This window comes from Panthera uncia, chromosome X, assembly GCF_023721935.1.
Source record: "Panthera uncia isolate 11264 chromosome X, Puncia_PCG_1.0, whole genome shotgun sequence".
Lineage (NCBI taxonomy): Eukaryota > Metazoa > Chordata > Mammalia > Carnivora > Felidae > Panthera > Panthera uncia.
The window spans coordinates 111,282,900-111,298,392 of record NC_064817.1 but is presented as its reverse complement, the minus strand read 5'-3'; positions in this window follow the sequence as shown (position 1 = coordinate 111,298,392).

Here is a 15,493-nt window from a genome sequence, read left to right as displayed (position 1 = left end):
TGTCAAAAATCACCTTGGCATACTTATATGAGTTTACTTTTGAATAGTATATTCTATTCCATTGATCTATGTGTCTATCCCTTCAACAATATCATAGAATGTTTATTACTGTAGCTATAAAACAATTCTTGAAAATGGGGTTGACTGATTCTAACTAGTTTATTTTTTTCTATAATTGTTTTAGTCATTTTACTTCCTTTGCCAATCCATATAAACTTGACAATAATTTTGTCTATATCTATACAAAAATTCTTGTAGGGATTTTTACGGTAATTATATTAAACATGTATATCAATTTGGGGGAGAATTGGCATCTTGACTATGTTGAGTCTTCTGGTCAATAAATATGGTATGCCTCTATTTAGATCTTTGAGGTCACCTCAGCTCTTTAAACCTGTAGGATCATGTCTTTTACCAAAGTTGAAGAGTTTGTAGTAATTACTTCTTTGCATATTTTTTCAGCCCCTACTTTCTCTTATTCTGAGTTTCCAATGACTTGGATTTAGATCGTTTGTTATATTTCCACAAGTCATTTAGTCTATGTTTTTCAGTCTATTTTTCCTTTGTTGTTCAGATTGGATAATTTCTACTGTTCCTTCTTTGTTCAAATTTGTCCTTTTAGTTCATGGATTGTTTCCTCTGTCTCCTCCATTTTGCTGTTAGCCTATTCACTGGATTTTTATTTTAGCTTTTGCATTTTCTCAGTTATAAAATTTCTGTTTGTTTTCTTTTTTACTTCATTTATTTCTTTGCTGAAACTACGTTTCTGTTCTGAGGCTATTTTTAATTTGTTTTAACTATGTTCATAATATCTTATTGAAAATTGTTATGACGGCTGTTTTGTTTTTTTCAGTTAAATCTAAGTTAGTTAACATATAGTGTAATAATAATTTCAGGAACAAAATTTAGTGATTCTCACATATACTACCCAGTGCACATCCCAACAAGTGTCCTCCTTAATGCCCCTCACTCCTCTAGCCCTTCCCCCAACCCAACACTCTGCCAGCAAGCCTCAGTTTGTTCTCTGTATTTAACAGTCTCTTATGGTTTGTTTCCCTCTCTGTTTTTATGTTAGTTTTGTTTCCCTTCCGCTATGTTCATCTGTTTTGTTTCTTAAATTCCACATTATATATTTGTCTTTCTCTGACCGACTCATTTCGCTTAGCGTATTACACTCTAAAATGGCAAGATTTCATTCTTGTTGATCACCAAGTAATAGTCCATTGTATATATATGCCACATCTTCTGTGTCCATTCATCGGTCGATGAACATTGGGGCTTTTTGCATACTTTGGCTATTGCTGATAGTGCTGCTATCGGGGTGCATGTGCCCCTTCCAATCAGCACTCCTGGGTAACACCTTGTTGTTGGCCTCCAGTCGTTGCCATTCTCATTCAGTTTGAGATCTTCATAGTGCTTGGTATGATGATTTTCAGTTGACATCTGGGCATTTTGTGCGTTATGTTATGAGACTCTGAATCTTGTTTAGACCTTTATTTTAGCTGGCTTTCTCTGACACTGGTTCGGCAGGGTAAGAGGGAATGTCATCATTTTCTTGCTGACAGGTGGAGGTAGAAGTCTCGATTCCTACTTTGGCTTCTATTCATATTCTGTTCATAGCCTCAGAGCCTCTCCACTGGATGGGGTGGAATTCCAGGCACCCAAGTGGTCTCCACTGTCACTGCTGATGCCCAAGGGTGATGATGGTCCCCAGTATCCATTTGGCCTTCTCTGATGCCACTCTGGCAAGGTGGTTGGAGTGCCTCATTACAACCCGGTGAAGGTGGAAGTCTGTGTTCCCACTCGGCCTTGACTGGTGTATGTGGGATGGGGCTGCAATTGTTTCTGTGGAGTAGAGTGGTTATGGTCTAAAATATTTCTGTCTTGCTAGGTTGCTCCTTTCCTGGTCTTTTAGCTAGAGAGAGTAGGCTTTTGCTGGGACTTATTTTTTTTCCTTTGGTCCATATCCATTGGCATTTCCTGATTGCTGGCTTCTTCAGCTCCAGGTCTGGGATATATGACACAAGACAACAAGAAACTAAGGGAACTCATCATTTTTCCGTTCCTCCCATCGCTAGTCCCCAAGCCAGTCTGGCTTTCCAACTTTCGGTGTCTTTTTACATTTGTTTTAAATACAATATCTAAGATTTTTAGTTGTTCTTAGCAGGAGTAAAAGGTAAAATACATTTACTCCATGTTCTCAAAAGCAGAAGTCTCCAGACTGAATTTTGATGATTGTATCTACAAGGTCCGTCTATTTTCCCTCTGCCTTTCAGATCAGTAAATTCTATTGATCTCTTCAAGTTCACTGATGCTATCCTCTGTCACCTCCACTCTACTACTGAGCCCATCCAGCAAGATTTTTGTACCAGTTTTATATTTTTCAGTTCTAGATCTCCTACCTGCTGCTCTTTTCATAACTTCTATTTCTTTCCTGAAGTCTAGTTTTCTTTTGTTTACGGAGAATCTGTAGTTGCCTGTTGAACCAGTTTTATGAAGCCTTATTTAAAATCCTTGTCAGATATTCCGGGACTCTTTTCACCTTAGTGTTGGCATCTCCCAATTGTCTTTTCTCACTCCAATGGTGATTTCCTTGGTTCTTAGTGTGGAAAGGTGTCTTTCAACTGTGCCCTGCACATTTTGGACCTTGTATTATGAACTCCTGATCCTGTTTCTTTTTCTTCTAAGCAAGCAATTCCCCTGTTGAGACGCCCAACCAGGGCCTGTGGGTGTCCATGGTCGGCTTCCCTCTGGTCTCCACCCACAACTCCCCAGCAAAAGTGGGGTGCTGACACACACAGCCTTACTCCAGACAGATGGAGTGGACGTTCAGCTCCCTCTTTCACTGAGCTGACACCTTCCTGGCAAATGTGAAAAACTAACGAACACTTCACACCGGCTTACTTTTTTCCCAAAATTGTTTTCGTTATTCTATTTCCTGATTGTTTTTTGTCTTTTGAGTAGGATAAGGTAGATTCTCAGCTCACCACTGGCCCCAGTGATACAAGGGAAGTGGAGGGGAGAGAGGAGGTAGAGCCCTGAATAGCCCTGCTTGAGACCGCCTGGCTCAGCATCACGCAGAGGGAAGGGGGTCGGTACCCACCGCATCCTGTCCATGTTACCTTTGAAGGGGAATCTGAGCACCTCCTACTCTGCCACGTGGGAGATGGAAGGTCAGCTCTCAGCTCCAAAGTCTTCATGACCCAAAATGAGGCAAAGATGTCTTAAACGTGACACAAAAAAAAACATGGCTTATAAAAGAAAAAAAATGATAAATTGGCATCTTCAAAATTAAATTTTTTTTCTCTGAGGCGCTCACTTGTTAGGAGAATAAAAATCAAGCTACAGTCTGGAAGATGTTTTCAAATGAATGTCTAATAAAGGACTTGCATCAAGACTCAGCAGAGGTCTCAAAACTCAAAACTTAGAAAACAACCCAATTTTAAAAATGGGCAAAAAGCATCAGCTGACGCTTCACCAAACTGGTCGTATGAATGGCAAATGAATAAGTGAAAAATTGTTACACATCATTAGCCATCAGAGAAATGCATTTTAAAACCACAATTTTATACCATGATACACATTTGAAAATGACTAAAAATTTAAATATGTATATGCACATTACTAAGTGCTATAGTGTTATCAAGTATGATAACTCTCGTACATTACTGGTGAAAATGTGGAGTGGTACAGCCATTGTGGAAAATGATCTGGCAATTTCCTGTAAACTCACATTTACCATATGATTCAGTAATCCCAATCTTGGGAGAAAGGAAAACTTATGTTCAAACAAAGGCTATACACAAATGCTTATAACAGCTCTATTCGTGTTTTCCAAAGCCTGAAAACAACCCAGAAATATCCTTCTACAGATGAATGGATAAAGAAACTATGGTGCATCCACACAATGGAATACTACCCGGCAATAAAAAGGAATAAACCATTGACACCCAAAACCAATTGAATGATTCTCAAAGGCATCTTGCTGAGTGGAAAAAGCCAGCATCAACAAGTTACATACTTTATTACTCCATTGTTTTTAGAAAATATGAATCTGCATTTTAACAAAAGAAAAAAGAAAAATATTAAAAGTTTATTCTGGTGAAAACAATAAAGTGCAAACATTTTACAACTGAATATCTATAGAAACACTTCAAATCAAAATCAGTTGGTAGAACTCAGGGATTGATGAGTTTCAGAAAGAGGGCCATGGGCCAAAACACAGAGAAAGAACAATGCGTACAGGAGGAAAGAGCATGTGTGGTTCTTCTAAAATGGAAAAGAAAAGAACAAAGAACGAATAATACAGTGGTGAGAATATTTCTGAGGCAGAAAAATAATACATGAATGTGAAAGAAAGCATTAATAACTTGGTTAGGACAATGTGTAAATGAAATTGTTAAAATGGAAGAATGGTAAATGCAGGTAGCACATATATGAGATACAGCTAACAACCAAGCAAATAACTTTTACAATAAAGAAATATTAACAAGACCAGGAATCATAGTTCTTTTTACATTGAATTTACTTTGTGAAAGGTAGTCCTGTGTTAGCTCAAATAACTACGTGTTGAATAATAGTCTGAAGGAATATAGTGATTATCATTTTGTAAATCTTATGAAAATCAAGGAATGTTTAAATAAAAGTACATTTTCAGGCATGACTCTGAGTTAATGGCAGTTATGACTGAACAATAGATGTTCAAATACCACAATTTATTATAATCATTGACAAGATAAATGTAAACATTCATAATAATTAATATGATTGTTATAATTCCTCCTACCAATATTGCCTATATGCAGTGCTTCATATCAATATTGAATCCAATCATGTCATAGAGAATACGGTTTATATATAAATATAATTTTCCTTTCTAAAATATAAGTTAACACTTTTACTGGAGGGAAAGCCTTAAAAAACAAGACAGATTATTACCTGTGTTATACTTGAAAGTGTGAGGCAAATTGGATGACTCACATTGTATACTCATTGGAATTCAGTTTTTTTCTTTCTAGTTATGCAAGTCGTAAATATGCCAGAGGCTGAACAGAGTCCAGCAAGAATATGATCAATATTGAAAAAAAAAACATGTAGAGGATATGTGTTTATTTCTGGTAGTCTGTATCACATTTTAAAGTGTTTATATTTTATAATTATGAAGGTAATTTTTATGTGTTCAGAAGTGTTGGAAAATATTGAAACCATCAATAAGAAAATAAAGATATCACTTATAATTTCACTAGCAAGAAGAAAACATTGTTGCTATTTCCTGTGGATTCTCCCCATTGTTTGTAAGTATGTCTATATGAACAGTCTTTCAACCTTGGTTTTAATTTAAGTAGGTTTGAATTATTAGCATATTCGTCAGATATTTTAGGTTTGTATTACACGACTCCTCCTTCCTCCCAAAATTGATTAATAGGGACCAAATTGATACTCTTATCTGAAACAGCTAAAAAGTGACAAAAATAGACGAAACCATGATTTTCAATTTATCGGACATCACGCAACAAAGGACCACGATCTCAGAGATGAAAACAATGAAACGAGCCTGACAATCGTTGCAGTTTAGAGCCTGGAGAGGGACTGCAGGTCAAAGTGCAAAGAGGGGAGCCTGGCAGTCACCTCGAGTTGATTGAGATGGAGCTGGGCAGCCAAGGAGTCCAAGGAATCCAGAATTTGAAGTACAGAATACCAGAGAAGAGAAAGCTGCACAGAGAGAAAGCTCCAGAGCTCACACAGGGCTAGGAATTGTTCTTGTTCCCATCAGAGTGGAGAAACTAATAATCGAGCATTGATCAGAATAGTCAAAGGATTTGGGGTGCCTGGGTGACTCAGCTGGTTGAACATCCAACTCCTAATTTTGGCTCAGGTCATGATCCCAGGGTCATGGAATGGAGCCCCACACTCAGTGCAGAACCCGCTTGAGATTCTCTCTCTCTCTCTCTCTCTCTCTCCTTTGGCCCCTCTCCCTTGCTCACACTGTCTCTAAAAAAAAATAAAATCTTTGGGGGGGTGCAAATGAGTAAGGGGCAGAGAGAGAGAGGATCTCAGGAGGGGCAAGGGAGGCGAGAGCGAAAGAGAGAGAGAAGCGGGGCACACCCGAAGTAGGGCTCGTGTTTTACCCAAAACAGGGCTCATGTTCATCTGAAGTGGGGCTCAAGTTCACCTGAAGTGGGTTGATCAAGCTCACCCGATGTGGGACTCGAGCTCATGAACTGTGAGATCGTGACCTGAGCCGAAGTCAGATGCTTAATGACTGAGTCACCCCTAAAATAAAAAAAATTTAAAAAAAGGGTATTCAAAGGATTTTGCCTTAGGAATCAGGCAATATTTTTTTTTTTTTGAGAGAAAGAGTGCACGTGTGTGCACACACGCACACAAGACTGGGGGAGGGGCAGATGGAGAGAGAGAATATTAAGCAGGCTCCACACCCAGTGCAGAGCTCGACATGGGGCTTGATCTCACAACTGAGATCATGACCCGAGCCGAAACCTTAGAATCAGACATTTAACTGACTGAGCCACCCAGGCGCCCCAGAAATGAGGCGATATTAACCATAGATTACACATTAGTCTGATCTTTCCCAGCTGAGTTTAAAAACTGGACCTGTGCTGTGGGTTGAATTGTGTCCCCTAAAAGGATAGGTGCAAATACTAACCATGATATCTGCGGATGTGACCTCATTTGGAAATAGAGTCTTTGTGGGTATAATTAATTGAATCAAAGTCCTAAAAATAGATAGTGGTGATGATTGTGCTTTAAGTGCCACCGAATTGTACACTTTAAACATTTTTTTTTTTAATTTATGTATTCTGAGCGAGAGAGAGAGAGGGCGGGGAGGGTCCGAGAGAGAGGGGGAGAGAGAGAATCCCAAGCAGGCTCCTCACTGACAGTGCAAGGGGACTGTGGGCCGTGTTGGGGGAGCTCAGGCAACAGGTGAAAGTAAAATCAGTAAAAGTCCGTGCTGTTGTTGAGGGAGCTGGAACTTGAACTGAAAATACTTTTGAAAGAAGGAAACATGGGTGCAAAATCAGAGAAGATCCCCCATGTTATTTGGCGCTGAGAAGCTGCCAGGAAAAGGCACTGGCAGGAGCCTCTTTGCAAAAGAGAGTCCGAAGCAAGGCTGGGAAGGAAGAGAGAGGGGTTGGCGTCGGCAGGAAGAGCCTGTGAAAAATCCTAGCAGAATTCTAAGGTGGGGGGATAGTGGGTTACAGGGATGGCAACCAATCCCATGCTGAGAATCGAGACTGATGAGTGTGTAAGACAGCGTGTGCCGACGTGTCTGGTCAGGGGTGGGGCCGTGACGAGCTGGGGTGGGAAGGTAGGGGGACACGGAGGCTGGGGCCTCACAAGTTGCTGGCAAGGCCGGAAAACCAGGCAGCAAAACTGGGTTTCAGTGCGCTGGGCAGGATGGAGTCCACACAGATACGTGCCTGAGCAGGGACATGACAGTCCATGGTCGAGGAAGAGTCTTCTAGCACAGGGCTTTCCCAGCAGTGCTCAGAGGGAATCCAGAGTTCTGTGGTTGGGTGACAGGGCCGCGGTCCCCAAGGAAGAAGGAAAGGTACTGAGCCAGCAAGACTCTGGGATTATAGTCCTCGCCTCAGCCAGACTGTTCTGCCTTCCTCATTGCGGTGTTGAGACCTAAAATTAAGGCCTATGATTAAGGCTCAAGAGTTTTTAAATTTCTTTCTTTCTTTCTTTATTTTGAGAGAGAGAGAGAGAGGGAAAGAGAGCAAGCAGGGGAGGGGCAGAGAGAGAGAGAGGGTGAGAGAATCTCAAGTAGGCTCCACACTCAGCTCGGAGCCCATCGCAGGTCTCGATCCCGCAAGCCGTGAGATCATGACCTGAGCCGAAATCAAGAGTCAGATGCTTAACCGACCGAGCCACCCAGGCGCCCCCAAGGCTCAATATCATGTGCTGCCTTGACATCTGGGAAATTGAGAAGGCCTTGAAAATCTAATTCCCTGTCCTCCTCTCCACTCTGCTCTTGAAGAGAAGGTCTCCTAGCCAAACAATCCTCCTTACAAAGAGAACCAGGCCAAGTTCTTACTCATCTTTGACTGGGTTTCAGTTCCTGCCAGCCCGCGAAACGATTCAGGCAAGGCTGTCACATCCTGCTGTGGGAGCCAGGGGTCATCCCACTGTCCCGATTCTACAAAGTCCATCTACCTCCCCCCTTCTGGACTGTTCACTCTCTTCCCGAGTGCACCCCCCATGTGGCCCTGCATGGCATGCTGTGTCCCCCTCCCCTGAGATGTAAGTACATGACCCGTCAGTCTCATCATACTGTCAGAGGTCGTGGGCTCAACCAGCCCCAAGACCTAAGGCAGGAGTCCCTCCCTCACCAGCAGGGTGAATAGGAGATGATTGCAACCCTTGCATCTGTGGATTGGACTTCTGTAGAAGGCTTCAGTTGGAATGAGAAGTCTCATGTCTAAAATTTTGATGACCACTGTCCGCCAGTTAGATATAGAATGGATCAAGGAGAAATGGCCTCCAGGTACCCTGACCCAAGTTCAACGTCCAGTCCCTTGCTTGGTTCGCCATGACCAACTGTAGTTACTGTAGAGCCGACAGCTCCCTAAAACCAACACACTTGATTAGAAGAGGGGGTACTGGAGTGTGTGAGCTTAGATTCGCACAAACAGTGCCAAGAGCAGAGTCTGAGAAGTGACCTAAAACAGCAGATGTGCGACTGAAAACTCTTATCACTGTGTATGTAAGATCAGCCACAAATAGACGGGGATATCTATGTATACGCATGTGTGTATATTACATATATGTGTGTATGTGTATGTCATATACAAAAGTATATGTAAGTATATACACGAGTACATATAGCTGTACGTGTTTTTAGAAGTACTCACCCAGAGATATACCAGAAAAGGTTCTCCTGTTTCCTTATACTCGGTGAGTACTTTTTCCCTTTAAAGTCTTTCCTGGATTTATTAAACTTTGATTTTAGCTGCAACCACATGACCCTAGAGATGTGGCCTGATCAGGTCTCTAGCCCAAGTCCCTCTCTTTGTAGTACAACCCAGGTTTCCTACTGCCCTCTGGACAGCTTCACCTGGACGGCCCACTCAACCTTGCCGTCAACATGGCTCACTCGTACCCTCTCTGTCACACCCCTCCTCGTTGCTACCCCTAACTCCAGTCCCCACAAACTTTCCCCCTCTATCCTTGATCTCAGGTAGGACAAACAGCTTCTGCCTAGTCAGCAACCTTCAGAACTCAGAAGCATTAGACACTCCCCACCCCCTTTCACAGAATCTCCTTAAAATCTGTCTCTTGACCTTCTCCCGCCCGCAGCCCGAATCAAGTGCCTTGTCACTTTCTTTTGCTCTGTTTACTTGGGGTTTTTAACTCATTACGTGCTCAATAAATATTTGCCGAATCACTAAATGAGATCACGGATGAATCGATCAAAACGCAAGAGGGTCACATTCGATGATTCAAAATGTGGAGCGTGTCCCCTGCCTGGGCCTCCCGACTGCATGGAAGAGACCCAAAGTGCTACAGCTGTTCACATAACTTTAGAATTCCCCTGGGAAACTCTCACCGGGAGTGTCACTTAGGACATCTCCTCCCTACATACAAACATCATCTTAGAGGTGGAGGAACTCTCAACGGGTAGTACACGATGCTTCCTGCACAGGACCCCACAAACCCCCTCACCCCCCAGTGATCTCCATGGGTTTCCATCCACATCATGCAAATGTCTGCACCCTTGGGCCAATCCTCTATCTGGTGGCAATGTAGACCAAAGTCCTAGCCATGGGACACCTATCCTCTAGTGTGCCAAGAGCTCAGAATCTGTGGGAGGCAGCCTGAGCCAGGGACAACACGGGGACCCGTTTCAAGGCATGTCCACACCCAGCCCTTTACCTGCAGAGTCACCGAGGTGATTAGTCCCAGGGCACTGTGTCTCCACTTCCCACCTCCTTGCAGCCGCACACTCCCTTCCCCTGCTCATTAGTATTTCTGGTCTGTCTCAACCGTCACACGTCGGTCACCACCCCTGTGCACCCACATAGCCCCAGCCTCCACAGAGGGGTCCACCGTGCGCAGGGGAAACACATTCTGGTGTCCAGCCGGCACCAAGGCAGCTCTCAGCCCTGGGACACCAGCAAGGGTGCCCTGGACCACTAGAGTACCCAAGAGTGCTGCTCACCCAAATGACACAGGGAGCAGCTGTGCTCTTCCTGACAGGACTTAGGGTGGCCCTAAGGTAGGGGCTGGTGCCTGGCATGCTGCGGGGCCACTCCTCCAGTTGACCTATTTAGTCAGACCTCACTGAGACGTCCAGCCACTGAGGACGATTCTGAGATCTCCCAAGCTGATTCAAGTAAATTGTCCAGTACCACCCACCCAGGTTCCCCACCATCTCTCCTTCTGGACGCTTCCCCCTATGCTGAACTCCGCACTCAGAGCCCCGACTTCCAGCCTGCCAGAGGCCCCCTGCACTCGGTTTTGCATACGGTCTCTCGTGTGGACTCTGACCCTTGCTCTCCCCACGATGCTTTCAGTTCCCCTCACTGACTAAGGGGGTCCTGTCTGGTCCCCTCCCCCAGCTCCTGGTCATTCTGGCCGAATCCTTGCTTTTCAAAGTAAAAGAAAAATGTCCTGCTGACCTTTCAGGGTTCTAATCATGCCCAGAGGAATCTTTTTGCTCAGGACATCACTGCATAAATCCAGCTTTACATGGATGAGAGATTAATTTTCTGCCTACCTAACCTAATGAGAAAAGGGGAGACGCAAATTAAAATAACAATTGACACAATAGTTTTCACTCATAATTTTGATAAAAATTGAAAAGATTGGTAAAATGTTTGTGAGCGTATAGGATATTCACATATAGTAATTTGTGAGAAAACATGGTGGAACCCGATTTAGGCAATATTGATTAAAAGTTTTAAATATTCATAACCTTTGCATGTTATCCCAACTTCAGTGGTTTGTCTCTTTTATTAGAAAGCAAATTCATTTTCCCAAGAATTCATGTTTAGAAAGATGTTGATTTCAGTTCTGTTAACCATAGCAGCCAATGGAAAACAATTGTGTGTCCATCAGGACGAAAAGTGTTTAATTATTTATGGCACATACATACTTTAGAATTCTAGGGAGTAAGCGCTACCATGGAAAGATCTTTCATTCACTATATGAAGTGGCAAAGGTAACTGGAAGGTTAATATACACATCGCTACCCAGTATGTTAAAAGGAAAACAACGTTATATATACATGAAAAGCCTAGAATAAGCTTGAAAATAATACACACCAGATTGGTAATTGTGGTTAACTCTGAGAAGAGGGCTGAATTTTGGAGGAACTTCGTAAAAGGGAGAATTGTGATTGATTTGGATTTTTGGAGTTTTGTTTATAAGAACGTATGAACGACTACCTTTGTAAGTAAAATACTTTCAAAAGCCTAAGGCCAGAAATAGGAGGTGTGTATTAATCAGTTAAAATAACTGCAAAGCTGGGGCACCTGGGTGGCTCAGTCGGTTGAGTGTCCGACTTCAACTCAGGTCACGATCTCACGGTCGGTGGGTTCGAGCCCCGTGTCGGGCTCTGGGCTGATGGCTTGGAGCCTGGAGCCTGTTTCGGTTCTGTGTCTCCCTCTCTCTGCCCCTCCCCCATTCATGCTCCGTCTCTCTCTGTCTCAAAAATAAATAAACGTTAAAAAAATTTTTAAAAAACCCTGCAAGCTGTGGCAATCGACACAACCTGAAATATGATCAGCTTAACACGTCATTCACATAAATTCTGATGTGGGTTGGCAGGGACTTTTCTCAGGTAACTCAGGGATCCAGACTGCTTCCATCTTGGGGCTCTACATCTCAACATAGGGTCCCCATGTTTGCTGCAAACGACAGGTGGGCCATCCAGGAAGGAGAGAGAGACAAGGTGTGGATGAGCACTTCTGATGTCTCCCAGAAGCTGACCCCCACGAGGTGCTTAAGGAAAAGGAATTTGCTATGACATCAACCCTCTTCAATTCTTGGAGGAGTTTCTGAGAAAAACAAGTTTGCCTTGAAATCCACCAGCTTTTGCAAGAGCCTACGATGTGACAGGTGCTCTCAAATACAGGGTCACATCTAGTTTTCCAGGGAGGCTCTCAGTCTTAGCGGGGAGGACTCACCCTTCATCACTCACTAGCACTCTTTCGAACTGACTGCCTTTTGCAATAACTTCTATCATCTCAGCAGACGGAGGATTTTCTCCTTCCTTGTAATGCAGAGTCGGAATCTTAATTTATGAGCCTCTGCTGCCTTCCACACAACTGTAACATCCTGAAAAGCTTTTGGCACACTGCAAACCAGGATTTCGCTGTGGGGCCACTACACAGACAAGGGGTAACGGAAGGATGGTTGTGTTAGTCAGCGTGGGCTGCTCTAATAAGATTCCATCAACGGGGTAGTTTAAACAGAAATTTCTTACTGTCCTAGGGTTTACAAAGTCCAAGACCAGGGTGGTGGCAGATTCAGTGTCTGGTAAGGACCTTCTACCTGGTTTGCAGCCAGGCAGCCAGCCAGCTTCTCCTTTTCTCATCACATGGCCGAGAGATCTCACGTCTCCTTCTCTTATAAGGACACTAATCTCATCATGGAGGCCCCACAATCATGATCCCATTGAAACCTAATGACCTCCCTAAGGCCCCACCTCCTAACACTACCCCACTGGGGGTTATGGTTCCAAAGGATGAATTTGGGGAGAACACAAAACATAGAGTCCATAACAGTGATTGTTTTTTTTCTTTTTAAATCAGAGCTAGTATGTCTGCTAAGGAACTGTTCTTAACTTCCTAGAAGGACTCCAAGGATTTTAAGAATTCAGCCTCGGTAGATGTTTGCTTACACAGAGATTTCCATGGCCTTTCCTTATCTACCATTTATGAGGGAGGCTTTAGGATTTGCTTGTTTGTGTTTAGTTTTTTTTTTTTTTTTTTTTTTTTTGAGGCTTTGGGTTTTAACCACGTGGGTAAACTTATTCATCTGTGTATGTGTTCAGTGGACAACGTCAGAAACAGGCAGCCCATTAAAATCTTACCGCAAATATCATGGTGGTTTCAAAAGTAATCTGACTTCGGGGGCGCCTGCGTGGCTCAGTCAGTTAAGCGTCTGACTCTTGATTTCGGCTCAGGTTATGATCTCCTGGTTTATGGGATCGAGCCCCGCACTGGGCTCTGCACTGACAGTGGGGGGCCTGCTCGGGATTCTCTCTCTCCCTCTCTCTCTGCCCCTCTCCTGACTATGATAAATAAACATTTTTTAAAAAAAAACTCTGACTTCAGAGTTATATCCCGATAACCGGTAGATTACGTGTCATATCAGACTCCACTCACAAGCCTATTGGGAAAACACTTTGACAGGTTTTTAAATACACCCAGTGGGGATGATCCTAGGGCTGTCATAAAAAAGTACCCCAAACTGGCTGGCTTCAAACAACAGAAATGTATTCTTTCGTAGTTCTGGAGATCTAACAGTCCAAGATGAAGGTGTCAGCAAGGGAGCTCCTTCTGCAGACTTGGAGGAAGAACTCTGTCTCCTGGCTCTCTCCTTGCTTCTGACAACTGCCAGCCATCCTTGACATTCTTTCCTTCCAGATGCTTCACTCTAGTCTCAGATTCCATTCTTCACAGCCCCTCTTCCATGTCCTCCGTGTGCTTAAATCTCACTCTCCTGTCCATTATCATGCCGCTCACTGTTTTTAGGGCCCACCCTAAGTCCAAGAGAATCACAACTCAAGATTCCTAAAAGGCATTCACGTTTGCAAAACCGCTACTTCCAAATAAGGCCACATACACACATACGAGTGTGCCCCGTTGTTCAAAAGTTCACACTATGCCACTTCACTGTCATGAAAGATCTAGGTCAGTACCCGTTTCTGCTACCTGAAAGAAATCCAAAGAATCTTTTAAGAAAAGAAAAAAAGGTGAAAAGCAAAACTAGATGCCAGCATGTGTCCTGCAGCGAGCCCTTGCAGGGGAGGTACACACCCCGAGCAGAGAGGGCAGTGCTCCCCAGCTCCTTCCCCTAGCAACTACACTCAGCGTCTCAGCCTCAATCCACCATAACTTTGAAGTTGTCTTTGAGCATCTGTACTTTACCTTGATTTATTCTGTGCATCTACTAGCAAGCTGTGTCCTTTAGTATCAGAAAAGCCTAAGAGAGGTGATTTTGGGGGTCTGGGGATGCTAAAAACGTTTTCCATGTAATTAATGGTAGTCTTTCCTCCACGTTATCATAGGGGTGCTCCACTTTCAGATAGAGGGGGAATTCGATAGGAGATCGGGGCTTGGATATATCTTTGGCGGGGGGAGGGGGGGCGGGGGGGCGGTCACCATGCAATTTACTACAGATGGATCTAAACAACACTTGTCAAAATCAAACTTTGAAGTCCATGGGGCTCTTGCAATCAGGGCTCCAGAGTGGTTTTGGACAACCAGGGGACTTCTGCAGGGGTAGGAATGTCCTGTGTTAGGGGCAAGGCAGATGGTTCAGGGGTGTCCACTGGGAGCAGAGCACAGCCGTCAGAGGAGACAGTGAAAAGCTGGGCAGTAGGCCAGGGTTCAGAGTTGAATGGGAGGACACACGGGACGACCCAGAGGAAGGTGCCGTAATTCAGGGAATTGCTGGGACTGGACACAAATGCCAGGACCTGGGCAGAATCAGCTATGAAGGTATCAGAGGGATCAGAGCAGGAGTCCCCTAGATAAGTGAAGCTCCATCAGTTCCCAAATTATGTTTTATTCTCATTTCCTCTTCCTTCTTTAGGGGCCTGCTTTTAGTACCTTGTCACATCGTCCCTCTTTTGCCACCTGAGAACCATTATGAAGTACTAAGAGAAATGGCGTGGGACAGAAAACCTGCCTCAGGTTATGGGGAGTGGAAACAATGTGGACCCTAAATAAACTCAGACCAGAGTTATGGTCCCAGCTCCATCACTGGGCTGGGTATAATCTCAGGGATATTACTGATCACTATGAGCCTTCGATTCATCATCTGTCAAATGGCTCTGACGATGAAGCAAGGCTGCTGGAATGTATGTGAAGGAAAGTAGCTGGCACGGTGCCTGGCATTTATTGGATCTTTAACAAATGGCAGCTATTTCTAATATTATTTTGTCCCCAGACCCTACTGCCCCCTCCTCTGGGATTTTGTGTTTATACAGGACATCTCAGACGATACACAGCTCAAGAGGAGACAGAATATCAAATCAGGCAAAAATGCAGCTTCACAGATAAAATTCATTACATTTTTTCTCTTAGGGGATATATTAATTTGGTTATGGGTTAGCCTTTCTCAGCTGATAGAACTCAAGTTCCCAAACTTTGAATCAAAGACCAACTCCTTTCTTCCCTTCTTGCTGTTCATCCAAAACACTATTTTCCTTCATTTCACTCTCCCCCAAAACCGAAATATGCTTAGATTTGGCTTAATTACACTCAAGATAACCTACCTTTAGGGGCACTTGCGAGGC